General features: G+C 52.4%; 1 protein-coding gene across 2 annotated transcripts in view; it reads left to right on the top strand.

Moving 5' to 3' along the window:
• Positions 1–269: 269 nt before the first annotated feature.
• LOC144770575 (carnitine O-palmitoyltransferase 1, liver isoform-like) overlaps positions 270–15,707 on the top strand; it is a 525,217-nt gene continuing 509,779 nt past the window's right edge. Inside the window, exon 1 of one of the 2 annotated variants that reach the window (XM_078655216.1) lies at positions 270–1,313. The gene's annotated coding sequence lies outside the window, so the exon portion shown is untranslated. The remainder of the gene's footprint in view (positions 1,314–15,707) is intronic. The other variant, XM_078655221.1, reaches the window with a different exon arrangement.

Here is a 15,707-nt window from a genome sequence, read left to right as displayed (position 1 = left end):
TGCTATATTTACTGAATATATTTAAAACATATATTTTTTCTTCTAGGACACTTATTTAATTCAATGTTGTGGTTGTTTGCTATGAAGTGTAGATTTAAATACATTTTAGATTTAATTTCCAATATGGCTGAAACGTTTCTTCGCAGCTCAAGTTGGGCTGTTGTCCGTCTTCCGTTTCGTTGTCACTTACGATATTCTGTCACAGTTTAGTCCTTCGTTTACCTTCAGACGAGCCCTTCGGTACCGTAGTCCTTCGTTTACTTTCAGACGGGCGTTTCGGTCCCGTGACGTCTCTGTGGCAGCACGACAGCGCGTGGCAGGAGCATTGTGACCTCACTGGCTGGAACGCGCGGCGCTACGGGGGTTTTGAGCACGCGCCGAGGCACAGAAGCGGGATCATCTAAGTAGGCTTTAGGGAGGGGGAGGGCGGGGCCACAAGACTGAAGGGACGTTAACATTCAGGGAGAGGACCAAAGGAGGGGCATTGATAAGTAACGACAACCGTTATCCCCAGTTGAAGAAGAGGAGGACCAAGTTAAGGGCGTTAGCACTGAAAGGTGGAATTTACCAACAGGCGAGGCATTAATAAAGCATCTAAGAAGAACGAGAAGTTTGAAGGGCCAGCGGAGGGGCAGAGGGATAAGGAGAGACGAGAGGAAAAAGGGATTTATTGGTGGTAGATTATTAGCAAGAAAAAATACAGAGGGTTATTGACTCATAGGAGAGTGGCTGTAAACATCTGGAGATACGTTAACTGCAAGGGACGGTCATGGGAGACGGGGGCGTTAATAGAACATAATGGCGGGCGTTAATAGCTGGGTGGCAAGAGGATAGAGATGTTAGTATACTAGGCAGGGAGACAAATAGAGAAACGGGAATAATAACTAGCGGGTGCTATTTCTGTCGCGAAAGGGAGTGACAAAAAGGGGTAAGAACTCGTAGTTAAGAATTAACACATATTGGCGGAAACGGCAATGTAGATTCCTGGTTATAGAGCTAATAACTGAGAGTGGATATTTGCATTAGGACGGGGAGGTTGGTCAAGACTGGAATTACAAGGACAGACCAGGGCAGGACTTCGTTGGAAAAGGCAAATTAAGAGGACAGATAAGGATAGGGCTTCGTTGGAAAAGGCAATTGGAGTACGCAGAAAAGGGACATGGGAGGGCACAGACTTTTTTCATAATGTGGCCATAGTGTACATTGCACAGGCCAACGCATCCCAGATCGCGCTCTTCGGTGCCAGAGGGCATTTGAAGGGATCTCTGGACTTCTGTCACCGTGGATTACCCAGCAAGGCATCACCATCACTTGTGAGTATTCAAACATGACTGTCACTTGTCTGCCTGTCTGATCTGGGCCAAGTCCTCCATTATGCATTCTGTGATAATGGATTGTTTCAAGTCGCTGAGGAGTTCAGTGACCATTTAAAAGCACAAAGCAGCATTTTTTTGTGGGCTTTTAGCTACTTTTAAATACAAGATCTCTCATACATGTTGTATGAGTAGATAAAAAGGATCAACACAAATGAAGGATGCCTCTTGCCTCCCCAACACACTTTTTACATTTATTATGCTGCCATTTTAATATAAGAAACAAACTGACAATTTTCTCCAAAAAGATACATGAGAACTACCCTCACTGAAATAGAGAACCAGTAGTTTATGTTGAGCTGAACCAAAGTCTGGTTATTGTGAAGCTTAGCACTTCATTTTCCATGTTTATGAGACACGCAAATTATGTTTTCAGGCATATCCGGTTTGGGATTGATGTTGATCAAAATGTGCTATTTTTGAGGAGTCTTCTTTTCAAGAACCAAAGGTGTGCCCTACCTAGGGATGCACCCACTCTCCAGTGGCTGGCTGCACTTCTTCATGATTACTTTCTTGACGTGCCTGGGCAGACATGTTACCTAAAGGAGCACCCGACCATTTGAAATCATCCAAAACATTTATGTTTACGTAACTTTCTCTACCAAGATACAGACTGGCTGTGCACCCCCTACCCCATTGTATTGCTATTTTTGAGAGGTAACATAAAGGTTTTACTAGCTAAGTTCTGGAGTTCATCCTTTCAATATAAAATTATAAGAAAGATTTGCATCAGGTATAGTCTGTTACACAAAAGTGTATATTTTGAAAGCACTAGCTTTTATTACATGCTAAATCGTTTTGGACATTTTCCGTCAGTCTTATAATTTAATACAATTTTAAATAAACTTATTCACGATGCCTTATGTTGCTGGCATAGACCTCTCAGCACTGCAAATACATATCCCTATTACTCACAACACCAACCATGATTCAGTTCTGATACTCTAGTTTCACACGCACAGAAATCTGCTGTCACATTAACCCTTTCATAATGTTAAGAGTGCATTTCCAACCCACTAGTTTAACCTGCATACATTAATTTTTTTATTTTTTAAAGACCTTTATTAACATCAAAGTCATCGTCGTTACATATGTATTGACAAACGTACATTGCTTGGCTACACAAAGCTCAATAACTCCTCAGTCAAAAGTGTTACACAGCCATAGTAACCGGCATCCCGGGGGCCCGGCGGCAAAATGTAGTGGAACCAGCACAGCATTGTTGGTATTAACTCCCCCTCGGAGGCAGCTCGCAATGCAGCACGACAACTGACCACCCATCAATAAAAACTCGAAGGCAAGGTCTCTTGTTATGGAAGGTCAAAGGGAAACAAGAACATTCAGAAACCTACCCAAACCCCTATTCCAAACTCCCCCCTCCCACCCGTGTGTGTGTCCGTGTAATGCCAAGTTGGTCTGTACAAGAATAAACGTGGTGTGTGTATACCGTGTCCCGTCCTACCCCGTACCCCCGATTGCCTAACCCCTTCAGTGGCCCACCCTCCATACCCCTCACGTGTTTTGAAACGGCAAGGCTATCCCAGCACCCCCCCACTAACTCCATCACTCCTCATCCCATAGGAAGGAACCCCCGCCCGTCCAGCCCTCTACTCTGAAACTTGGTCCTGAAGATCCACCACCTCTGACGTGCCCGAGCTTCCCTCCTCCCCCTTCTGTAAATATTCCTTATAGAGGTCCCAAAAGTTTTTCGGTCTACTCCTAGGTGGTAGCAATTCACTGTACAACTCAGTTTGTGTACAGCAGTACCGCAGATCCCTCCTCCATCTCTCCACGGTGGGGAGCGGCCCACGCATCCAACAGGACGCCACAACTCTCCTGGCGATCAGCAACGCCATATCGGCCAGCCGGCGAAGTGATGGCGGGAGTGGCTTAGAAAAACCGAGCAGTGCCAGCGCCGGTGCCCGGGGCAGCGTCTCCCCTAGCATCTGATCAAGCTCAGCGAACACCTCCTGCCAGAATGCGTGCACTCCGGGGCAGAGCCACGCCATGTGGAAAAAGTCGGCAACCAGAGTGCGACAACGCTCACATTCCGCCGAGGGCCGTAGGCCATAGCGGTGCAGTCGTTCGGGAGTGTAATACACCCTCTGGAGGAACTTAAAATGCACCAGCCTGTGCCTGCCATTAAGGGAGATCTTACGGGTGCTGGAGCAGCAGTATCGCCACATGATGTCGTCTATAGGCGATTGCAGATCCTCCTGCCACGCCTCTCTGGCTTTAGAGTGCAGCAGCCGCTGGTGCGCCACTCCCAACCTGTTAACATTCGAGAGTAGCTTAGCCGGAGTTTTAGTTTTAATAATATAGGTCAGCTCAGGGACCTCCTCGGGTTCCTCCACAGCCAAGCCCACCTCCTCCCGGTAAGCCGAGCGCAGCCTGTGGAACTGAAATTGCTGGAGCAATGAGGGGCCCGCAGTCTGCGGAGCAAGCTGATCCCAGGTTTTAAGTGTGCCCTCAACAAACAGGTCTTCCATCCTCACGATTCCCAAAGAGCGAAGGGACTCAACAACGCCTCTCTCTCTCTCAGGGGTCCTAGCCAGAGCGCCCACTCAATCGGCATCAGAGGTGAGTATAACCTTGCACAGTCGCGTGCACGCATCAGTGCATGCCATGCATGGTTGGTCGCCTTAAGGGAGTCGAGTCGCCCGACCGATCGATCCAGTGGGAGGCTTATCGTGGCTGGAAGAGGGAGCGGGTCTGCAAACAGTCGCTCCAGGATCAAGTGCGGTGTGCGTGCTTCGCCGTGGACCCATGAATGCAGGTGAGCCGCCTGCGCTACTCGGTAGTAACGTTCCATGTCAGGGGCACCCAGACCCCCCATTTCGCAGGGAAGAATCAGCGTCGCCCACCGTATTCTAGGTTGTTTGCCGGCCCATGCCAGCCGAATGAGAACTTGCGTGAGCTGCTTGAAGAAAGCCTTCGAGAGCACCACTGGTATATTCGTGAAGAGAAACAGGAACCGGGGCAGTACGATCATCTTCATAATAGCAATCCTGCCCAGGAGGGACAGCGGGAGTTTGCTCCAGGCGTCCACATCCTCTACCAATTTAGAAAAGGCCACGCCGTAGTTATCTCGTACCAGAACCTTCGGTGTGCAGCTGAATACCCAGATATCGGACCGAATCAGTGGTCCACCTTAGGGGGTACTCCATAGTGAAGGGTTGTGTCACAGGAGTGAGAGGGAAAGCGATAGATTTATCCCAATTCACTCGCAGACCCGAGAGTGAGCCAAAGCGGACCACCTCTCTGAGGACCGAAGTCAAGTTCGACTCTGGGTCTCGGACGTACAGCAAGGTGTCATCAGCGTACGTCGATATCCCTATCTTATAGCAGGGGAAGCTGATCCCCTCCAAACTGTGGTACTCCCTGATGGCGCAGGCCAGAGGCTCCGCAACCAGCGCATAAAGTAGCGGCGATAGGGGGCATCCCTGCCGTGTCCCCCTACTGATATGAATCGGTGCCGACACCCTATCCCCCAGTTTTAGTCTGGCCGACGGACGGTGATACAGGGCGCCAACCCTCTGCAGAAATGGTTCTCCCAAGCCCAGCTTCCGAAGCACCCGAACCATAAACGGCCATTCAACAGAGTCGAATGCCTTTTCCATATCCAGGAAAATCGCCAGCGCGCTGTTCTCCTGCCTCACATGCTGCATGGTGCCCAGGACTCTGCGTATATTATACGTCAGATTCCTGCATGGGACGAACCCAGACTGTTCAGGTGCCACCAGTTTCGGGACTAAGAGGGCCAGCCGGTTGGCCAGCACCTTCGCGTATATCTTAGCGTCCATGTTGAGCAGACTAAGGGGCCTGTATGAACTGCACTGATTCGGAGGTTTCCCCGGCTTCGGAATGGTGACCCGCAGTGCCTCCCGCATGGAGAGGGGCATTTCCCCATCTTCACAGATCTCGTCGAAGAGGGTGACCAAGTGTGGGAGCAGGATTCCCTTGTAGGCTTTATAGAAGCCCACCGTGAGCACGTCAGAACCCGGTGCACTACCCGCCCGCATGCCTGCTAGGGCCTCCAGGATTTCGTCTTCTTGAAAGGGGGCCATCAGGAATTCCCTATCCGAATTCCGCAGGAGTGGCATAGCGATATGTCCCAGATAGTCGTCCATGGCATCTTCCGCGCCTAGAGACTTGGACCGATAGAGGTCAGCATAATAGCGACTGAAGGTTGTCAGGATTTGCTCCTCATCTGTGACCACGTCACCCTCTGGGGGGGTCAGCTCGTCAATCACCAAAGGTTTGCGAGAACCCCTGACCATACGGGCCAGAAGGGCGCCCGGCCTATCCCCCTCTCCGCATATTTTCCCAGGTAGAGAACCTCCCTGTCAGCCAGCGTCTGATACTCTGATAACAAAGGGGTGAGCAGCATGTCCCTAAGCTGTCTGCTCTCCAAGTCCGCCAGCTTGACTTCTATCGCTGTTAACTCCCGTCTAATAGAGCGCAATACACTGGAATGTTTAGACATAGCCATACCTCTGATAAAAACCTTGAACGTCTCCCAGACCGTGGAGAAGAGATCTACAGAGCCCAGATTAGTGGCAAAGAATCCTTCAATATCCTCTGCCAATTCGCCCCTAAATAGATCATCCAACAGGGCGAAGGGAGGGAAGGGAGGGAACCTCCAGGTAAATGCCGGGATACCCCTCCTAGCTGTGGTGAGATGCACCATAACGGGAGAGTGGTCAGAGAGGGTACGCGGGAGAACCTCGCAAGTGCCAATACAACGCTGGACCGAAGGAGTCGCCAACCAATAGTCTATCCGAGTGTGGACATTATGAAAAGCCGAGTAGTGTGTGAAGCCACCGAGCGTGGGGTGTTTTTCCCTCCAGACATCAACCAGGTCAAGTTTAAGTAGTTCGGCCCTCATGTAGGCAGCAGAAGCCACTGGCCGCCGGGCAGGGCCAAAGGAGCGGTCCCTCTCAGGATCATTCAGGGCGGCATTCGACATTGCAATCGTGATTGTACCATCGTGACTCTAAAGATGGCGAGAGCAACGCCCCCCAGGCCGAAGGCAGTCACCGGTAGCACCAGGCAATAAATAAGACACAGCATTACACATTTCCCCGTCGCAGGCCGCAATCTCCTCAATATTTGAACATTCCCACGTGCTTGAACACACAAATCCCCCCCCCCCCCCTACCCCCAGTCATCATACACAACATACCCAACAAAGGAACTAGAGAACAACCTCCCTCCCGCCCACAGCCGACCATCCCCAACCCGGTCAGACAGACCCCATCATCCCCCCCCTGTCCGTCAACAAACTCTACAAACCCCAAAGAGCCCCCGAAGGAGCCAAAAGCACAGGGGCAGAGGTATCTAGCCAGACAACAGCTCAAAAATGGGTCCAAGACCTTAAACTTCTCACGCTCCCCCACCCCGCCCCCGCCCAGCATTCGACATCCCTGCCAGCTCTTGTCTTCTCAGTCAATTAATGTAGTTCCCGCTCGTGGGAAGGTCCACCCCACAGCAACACATAGCCAGCTGAGCGTCACGCCACCCACTCCCCAGCACAGTCAAACCGTCCCGGAAGAAACCAGAAAGATCTCACCCCAAACTCATGTCTCGACGGACCCGCACCGACTGTGCCCCGGCCCCGGCGCAACCAGGCGCTGTCAGACCATCAACGCCACCCATTCACTCAGCTACTCCTGGTCGTCCATTTGGGACGAAGCATCCATGTCCTCCCGCTGACTCCTCTGGCTATTACGTTTGTCCTTCTCCCACACCTTCAGGGATTTCTTGAGTTCCGCGGGGTCGGTGAAAAAGTGAGAGTGACCCTGCCTGTTGATGCGAAGCCTCGCAGGGTACAGCATGGCGTAGTCAAGCCCTAGATCTCTCAGTTGCTTCTTGTATGGGGCAAAGCGCTTCCTTTCCTCCTGCACTCTCGCCGTGAAGTCCGTCTCCCTTCTCTCTGGCCAGCCGTAGCGCCAAGTCCCGATCTCGATAGTTCAATAGCTTCGCTATGATTGGTCGCGGTGGGAGTCCTGGTTGCGGCCGCGGCCCCAGAGTGCGATGGGCCCTCTCGACAATGAACATAGGGGAGAAGACATCCTCCCCTAAGAGGGTCTGAAGGAGTTTCTCAACAAACAGCTCCATTTTACCGGTGCTAGTGGATTCCGCCACTCCCGTAATGCGTAGATTGGAGCGCCGCGAACGCGCCTCCAAATCTTCCGTCTTATCTTGAATGACTTGGAGTAGTCGTCCGAACTGCTTGCGGTCTTTATCCCATTCCGTCTGGGCCTCCTCCGCCTCCGTCAGCCGCCTCTCCGCCATGTCCAGCCGCTCCGCGTGTTTATCAACTCTCTCGGACATGCGGTCCATCCGATATGTCAGGGCATCAATTTTAGTACTGATCGCTGCCATGCTGTCTTGCAGGCCTTTTTCCATAACCCCCAGCATATCGCGGATTTCCAAACATAGGGAGTTCTCAGAGGTGGCGGGACGCGGCGAAGTGGCCGGGGCTGGCCCTTCAGCCCCCTTCGCCTTCCGTTGGTCGAACGACAGCTTGGGCTGGGATTTGTCGCCTTTTCCCATGGCGTTCCTGGTGGTCATGCGGTCGATGTGCCCAGTAGCCAGGAACGCACCACCTGCGGCTGGTAGTTGGGCAAGCAGTGGGTGCTGTGGAGGCGGCTACTCCAGGCCGGGGTGTCACGCAGCAAGCCCGGTGCACAAGATGGCGGCTGTCCGCACCGGGATGCAGATAGGCCCTCCTTCCGAGACGCCACCCCGAACAGTGTCCCTCCTGGACCTCTCGTAGACTGGGCAGCCGGCCCACCTCAATTCCAGGGCGCAGTACACTCACAGTTTCGCCATGCTCCTCACTCAGCGTGGGGCCAGGTACAGGCAAACAGGGCGCCTCTCCGGTAGACCAGCAGGTCACTTGGGCCTCCCTCCAGCAAGCGCGCGCCTCTCCCACGCCTTTACTGTTGTCCCTCTCGAGGCTGCACAGGACGGGAGCCGATCCGCTCCAACACCGCCCAGAGCCAGTCGTGTGAGCACCGACCAGGCCCAGCCGATCAGCAGCTGTTGAAGGAGGCCGAGCCCGCCTCTGCCCCTCGAGCCGCACGCAATGCGACGCAGCCCGGGCAGCCCCCTAGGATAGTCCGGGGATCGCGGCCTGGTCCGTCCCAGCGCCGTCCGCCTCGCTGCTAATCTTCCCCTCACCGGATCTCAGCCGGGCAAAGGGCCGTCACCAGACCGGAGCCCAGTCCAGAGGTCCGCTACCACTTTGAGCGCAGGCAGGGTGTCAGAAGGATGATTTTGACGAAGTTTGGCGGGGCACAGGCGAGGAGCTCAGCGCTAACGCGTCTTGCATGGACGCCAGCTAGCTCCGCCCCCCTACCTGCATACATTTTTCATTTAAGTTTTGTACGTTATACTTTATATGCAGTTCCCTGAAGATGAAAGCCCAGCAAAGTAGTTAACAGAATAATTTGTTCTTTTCAGCCACGTCTCTGAACCTGCCCCCTCACTCTCTAACCCCGATCCCATTACACTCAGATTTACGGTTTCAATACCTTTTTTGTTTTAAATGCCCTTCAACCCCCTGTTGTAGCGGAACAATGGTCAGAGTCAAGAAAATTAAAATACAGGCGCGCACAGCAGATGCTCGCTATAATCTCTCAAGTTCAGATTGAAATTTAAGGCAGGAAGCCAAGACACTGCGTCGCTGGTGGCCTGGCTTGGAGGGACATAGAGGAATACATAAAAGTGATGGATGGAATGCTTGAATTAATTTCAGCCACTGGAAATTACTCCGGAACACCTTCCAGTGCATCTTTTTGCCCATTTCACTACCCCAGACTAGACCCAACATAAGCAAATCAGCCTTGAACCTGCTCCATAAGGAACAGTCCAGCCACAACTGCCAAGCCAGGTCATCTTGAACCAGAACAGTATCGGCCTATCTGGGCTGCTTCAGTCTGGTGCAGCGGCACAGTGGGCTCAGGACCAACTTATGGGCCTATTAACTGCAGCCCTTATCGCGTTACATCAAACACAAAAGCTGGTGGGGGAAATATTTGCAAATAGTCTAACCATTGACAATCGCTCCCAGTAGCATTTCAACCTATTGTTCTGTTTCTCACCACGCAACCTCCCAGCCATATACAAATCATCTTTTTTGGTCCTGTTCCAATAGGAGCAGTTTTGCCAAACTGCCCAGCTTTTTGTGTGTTAAATTAAAGGATGCCATCTCGATTTTTGCCACACAAACAATGCCTCTGTCCTGGATGTTTGAGCTCTCTCACTCATCTGTTTCAGATGTGTCTGCTGACAGCCTTATTCACCATGTGGCCCAAGACACTGCACCTACACAGGTGCAACCCCTACCTGAAATACAGAGAGTGGAGAATGGCGGCACCAGCTTGGGATCTGCAGTTTTGGACATTGCAAGGGGCAGAGGTGCAAAAACTAGAGCCAAATTTCGGGGGGGGGGAGGGGGGGGGGCTAAGAAACAATTTCGGGGGGGGGGGGGCTGAATCTTTGAGCAACATGCAGAGTGGAGCTGCAGGGGCTCTTAAAAGGTGTGAAACAACAGCAAGGCGTCATTAACATGCAAATGGTCTGTAAAAGACCTGTGAAGTGCTCGGGTGCGGCTGTGTGTGCGCCCAGGAAGTGTCTCATCCCGGGCTGCCACACACGAAGCGGGGCGCTGAAGCCCTTTCAGTCCAATGGGTGTTGCGCGCCTGGCAAGGGGCTAATGACACTGTGAGGTGCGGAGGTTTAGTATATTAGGGGCACAGGAACCACGAGCCAGCAATATATGCCCTTTCAGGCGCACTTGGCTACCATGAAAATGGTCTGGAAAAGGCTATGAATCAAAATCGGGCAGAATAAAGGCAGGAGACTCCCAGAAAGGTTAATTGGGAGGCTATCTGTTACAGTCGAATAAAGAACTAGTTAGTGCCACTGCAGCAAATGTGAGTCACAAATTTTAGCCACCGTCTATTCCAGCTGTCAGTTCACCAAAATAGGGAGCTATGATGTTAAGGGTCCTGTCCAAATGGTTTGAGTTTAGAAGCATGGTATACTGAATGTTTTTTCATATGGGCGGAAGCTATAGTTGAACAGCTAAGGAAGATGAGTGGGTGGACGAAAACATGTGAAAATAACCAGAGACAATCCCCCTACAAACAAGCATTGGAAATGCAATAGGTCTCGGATTTATTTGAGTTAGAGCTAATGGCATTGTGAATGGCAATGTCTTTTAGCCATGTGTTATAGAGTGTATGCATGTGGTGTGTAGTGGAATTATGTGGGTTGGATTGGAATTGTAGCAATGGTGGCATGCTGCGCTTTAGATGAATATGTTTAAAAGTAAAGTGCACCATACTGCGATTGCTACAATAGTTAATTGTGGATGCGTTAACAATTGATGTGTGCACTGATGGCTTGTGGTGCGTGTGCCTGTAGAAATTGTGCACTGATGACTAGTGGTGTGTGTGCCTGGTGGAAGCGTGCACTGCTGGCTGGTGGTTTGTGTTCCTGGTGAAAGCGTGCACTGACGGCTGGTGGTGTGTGTGGCTGGTGAAAGAGTGCACTGATGGCTGGTGGTGTGTGTGTTTGGTGAAAGCGTGCACTGACGTCTGGTGGTGTGTGCCTGGTGGAAGCCTGCACTGACGGCTGGTGGTGTTTGTGCCCGGTGGAAGCCTGCACTGACGGCTGGTGGTGTTTGTGCCTGGTGAAAGCGTGCACTGACGGTGTGGTTGTGTGTGTGTGGTTGCGTGTATGGTGGTGAGTGTGCGGTGGTGAATGTGTGGTGGTGAAATGTGTGGTGGTGAATGTGTGTGTGTGTGGTGGTGTGTGGTGTTATGTGTGTGTGTGTGGTGGGCTTAGTTCGAGTTTTCGTACCCTGCACACTCACACACTGCCCCTGCACACTCACACACTGCCCCTGCACACTCACACACTGCTCACTCTACACACTCACACGCTGTTCACCCTGCACACTCACACAGTGCTCACCCTGCACACTCACACACTGCTCACCCTACACACACACACTGCTCACCCTACACACACACTGCTCACCCTGCACACTCACACAATGTTCACCCTGCACACTCACACAATGTTCACCCTGCAGACTCACACACTGCTCACCCTACACACACACAATGTTCACCCTGCACGCTCACACACTGTTAACCCTGCATACTCACACACTGCTCACCCTGCACGCTCACACACTGCTCACCCTGCATGCTCACACACTGCTCACCTTGCACGCTCACACACTGCTCACCTTGCACGCTCACACACTGCTCACCTTGCACACTCACACACTGCTCACCTTGCACGCTCACACACTGCTCACCTTGCACGCTCACACACTGCTCACCTTGCACGCTCACACACTGCTCACCTTGCACGCTCACACACTGCTCACCCTTCTTAATGCAAAAAGACCTAGCTCTGCTCTTTGGCCTGTGTTGTAATCGTACAGTAGGTTGTGAATAGTTGCACTTGATTGGTTGGGGCGTCCCCTCCTTGCTGCTCCCCACACAGAGGGCCGGGTGCCTCCATGAAGCTCCCAAGACACGTGTTCAGCTGTTCTTTGTTTTAGCTCCTGTGTGTCAGTGCACCGTATAAGTGCCCAAGCATACCCTGCTCTATCTGGAACACTCACACCGCTGAGTCTCTCTCACACCGCTGAGTCTCTCTCACACCGCTGAGTCTCTCTCACACCGCTGAGTCTCTCTCACACCGCTGAGTCTCTCTCACACCGCTGAGTCTCTCTCACGCCGCTGCGGAGTCTCTCTCACGCCGCTGCGGAGTCTCTCTCACGCCGCTGCGGAGTCTCTCTCACGCCGCTGCGGAGTCTCTCTCACGCCGCTGCGGAGTCTCTCTCACGCCGCTGCGGAGTCTCTCTCACGCCGCTGCGGAGTCTCTCTCACGCCGCTGCGGAGTCTCTCTCACGCTGCTGCGGAGTCTCTCTCACGCTGCTGCGGAGTCTCTCTCACGCTGCTGCGGAGTCTCTCTCACGCTGCTGCGGAGTCTCTCTCACGCTGCTGCGGAGTCTCTCTCACGCTGCTGCGGAGTCTCTCTCACGCTGCTGCGGAGTCTCTCTCACGCTGCTGCGGAGTCTCTCTCACGCTGCTGCGGAGTCTCTCTCACGCTGCTGCGGAGTCTCTCTCACGCTGCTGCGGAGTCTCTCTCACGCTGCTGCTGAGTCTCTCTCACGCTGCTGCGGAGTCTCTCTCACGCTGCTGCGGAGTCTCTCTCACGCTGCTGTCACCCCCACTCTGCTGTCACCCCCACTCTGCTGTCACCCCCACTCTGCTGTCACCCCCACTCTGCTGTCACCCCCACTCTGCTGTCACCCCCACTCGCGCTGTCACCCCCACTCGCGCTGTCACCCCCACTCGCGCTGTCACCCCCACTCGCGCTGTCACCCCCACTCGCGCTGTCACCCCCACTCGCGCTGTCACCCCCACTCGCGCTGTCACCCCCACTCGCGCTGTCACCCCCACTCGCGCTGTCACCCCCACTCGCGCTGTCACTCGTGCTGTCACTCTCACTCGTGCTCACTTGTGCTGTCACTCTCACTCGTGCTGTCACTCGTGCTGTCACTCTCACTCGTGCTGTCACTCGTGCTGTCACTCGTGCTGTCACTCTCACTCGTGCTGTCACTCATGCTGTCTCACTCACTCGTGCTGTCACTCATGCTGTCTCTCTCACTCGTGCTGTCACTCGTGCTGTCTCTCTCACTCGTGCTGTCGCTCATGCTGTCTCTCTCACTCGTGCTGTCGCTCATGCTGTCTCTCACTCGTGCTGTCACTCACTCGTGCTGTCACTCTCACTCGTGCTGTCTCTCTCACTCGTGCTGTCACTCATGCTGTCTCTCTCACTCTCTCGTGCTGTCACTCTCACTCTTCTGTCACTCACTCGTGCTGTCACTCTCACTCTTCTGTCACTCACTCGTGCTGTCACTCTCACTCTTCTGTCACTCACTCGTGCTGTCACTCTCACTCTTCTGTCACTCACTCGTGCAGTCACTCTCACTCTTCTGTCACTCACTCTTCTGTCACTCACTCTTCTGTCACTCACTCTTCTGTCACTCACTCTTCTGTCACTCTCACTCTTCTGTCACTCTCACTCTTCTGTCACTCTCACTCTTCTGTCACTCTCACTCTTCTGTCACTCTCACTCTTCTGTCACTCTCACTCTTCTGTCACTCTCACTCTTCTGTCACTCTCACTCTTCTGTCACTCTCACTCTTCTGTCACTCACTCTTGTCACTCACTCTTCTGTCACTCACTCTTGTCACTCACTCTTCTGTCACTCACTCTTCTGTCACTCACTCTTCTGTCACTCACTCTTCTGTCACTCACTCTTCTGTCACTCACTCGTGCAGTCACTCTCACTCTTCTGTCACTCACTCTTCTGTCACTCACTCTTCTGTCACTCACTCTTCTGTCACTCACTCTTCTGTCACTCACCTCACTCTTCTGTCACTCACTCTTCTGTCACTCACTCTTCTGTCACTCACTCTTCTGTCACTCACTCTTCTGTCACTCACTCTTCTGTCACTCACTCTTCTGTCACTCACTCTTCTGTCACTCACTCTTCTGTCACTCACTCTTCTGTCACTCACTCTTCTGTCACTCACTCTTCTGTCACTCTCACTCATGCCGTCACTCTCACTCTTCTGTCACTCACTCATGCTGTCACTCTCTCTTCTGTCACTCACTCTTCTGTCACTCACTCGTGCTGTCACTCTCACTCTTCTGTCACTCACTCGTGCTGTCACTCTCACTCTTCTGTCACTCACTCGTGCTGTCACTCTCACTCTTCTGTCACTCACTCGTGCTGTCACTCTCACTCTTCTGTCACTCACTCGTGCAGTCACTCTCACTCTTCTGTCACTCACTCTTCTGTCACTCTCACTCTTCTGTCACTCACTCGTGCAGTCACTCTCACTCTTCTGTCACTCACTCTTCTGTCACTCACTCTTCTGTCACTCTCACTCTTCTGTCACTCACTCTTCTGTCACTCACTCTTCTGTCACTCACTCTTCTGTCACTCACTCTTCTGTCACTCACTCTTCTGTCACTCACTCTTCTGTCACTCACTCTTCTGTCACTCACTCTTCTGTCACTCGCTCTTCTGTCACTCACTCTTCTGTCACTCACTCTTCTGTCACTCACTCTTCTGTCACTCACTCTTCTGTCACTCACTCTTCTGTCACTCACTCTTCTGTCACTCACTCTTCTGTCACTCTCACTCATGCCGTCACTCTCACTCTTCTGTCACTCTCTCTTCTGTCACTCTCTCTTCTGTCACTCACTCTTCTGTCACTCACTCTTCTGTCACTCACTCGTGCTGTCACTCTCACTCTTCTGTCACTCACTCGTGCTGTGACTCTCACTCTTCTGTCACTCACTCGTGCTGTCACTCTCACTCTTCTGTCACTCACTCGTGCTGTCACTCTCACTCTTCTGTCACTCACTCGTGCAGTCACTCTCACTCTTCTGTCACTCACACTCTTCTGTCACTCACTCGTGCAGTCACTCTCACTCTTCTGTCACTCACTCTTCTGTCACTCTCACTCTTCTGTCACTCTCACTCTTCTGTCACTCACTCTTCTGTCACTCACTCTTCTGTCACTCTTACTCTTCTGTCACTCACTCTTCTGTCACTCACTCTTCTGTCACTCACTCTTCTGTCACTCACTCTTCTGTCACTCACTCTTCTGTCACTCACTCTTCTGTCACTCACTCTTCTGTCACTCACTCTTCTGTCACTCACTCTTCTGTCACTCACTCTTCTGTCACTCACTCTTCTGTCACTCACTCTTCTGTCACTCACTCTTCTGTCACTCTCACTCTTCTGTCACTCTCACTCTTCTGTCACTCTCACTCTTCTGTCACTCTCACTCTTCTGTCACTCTCACTCTTCTGTCACTCTCACTCTTCTGTCACTCTCACTCTTCTGTCACTCACTCTTCTGTCACTCACTCTTCTGTCACTCACTCTTCTGTCACTCACTCTTCTGTCACTCACTCTTCTGTCACTCACTCTTCTGTCACTCACTCTTCTGTCACTCACTCATGCTGTCACTCACTCATGCTGTCACTCACTCATGCTGTCACTCACTCATGCTGTCACTCACTCATGCTGTCACTCTCACTCTGCTGTCTCTCACTCTGTCTCTCTCACTCGCGCTGTCACCCCCACTCGCGCTGTCACCCCCACTCGCGCTGTCACCCCCACTCGCGCTGTCACCCCCACTCACGCTGTCACCCCCACTCGCGCTGTCACCCCCACTCGCGCTGTCACTCGTGCTGTCACTCTCACTCGTGCTCAC

This window comes from Lissotriton helveticus, chromosome 7 (assembly GCF_964261635.1).
Source record: "Lissotriton helveticus chromosome 7, aLisHel1.1, whole genome shotgun sequence".
Lineage (NCBI taxonomy): Eukaryota > Metazoa > Chordata > Amphibia > Caudata > Salamandridae > Lissotriton > Lissotriton helveticus.
This window is presented reverse-complemented; position numbering and strand designations above follow the sequence as displayed.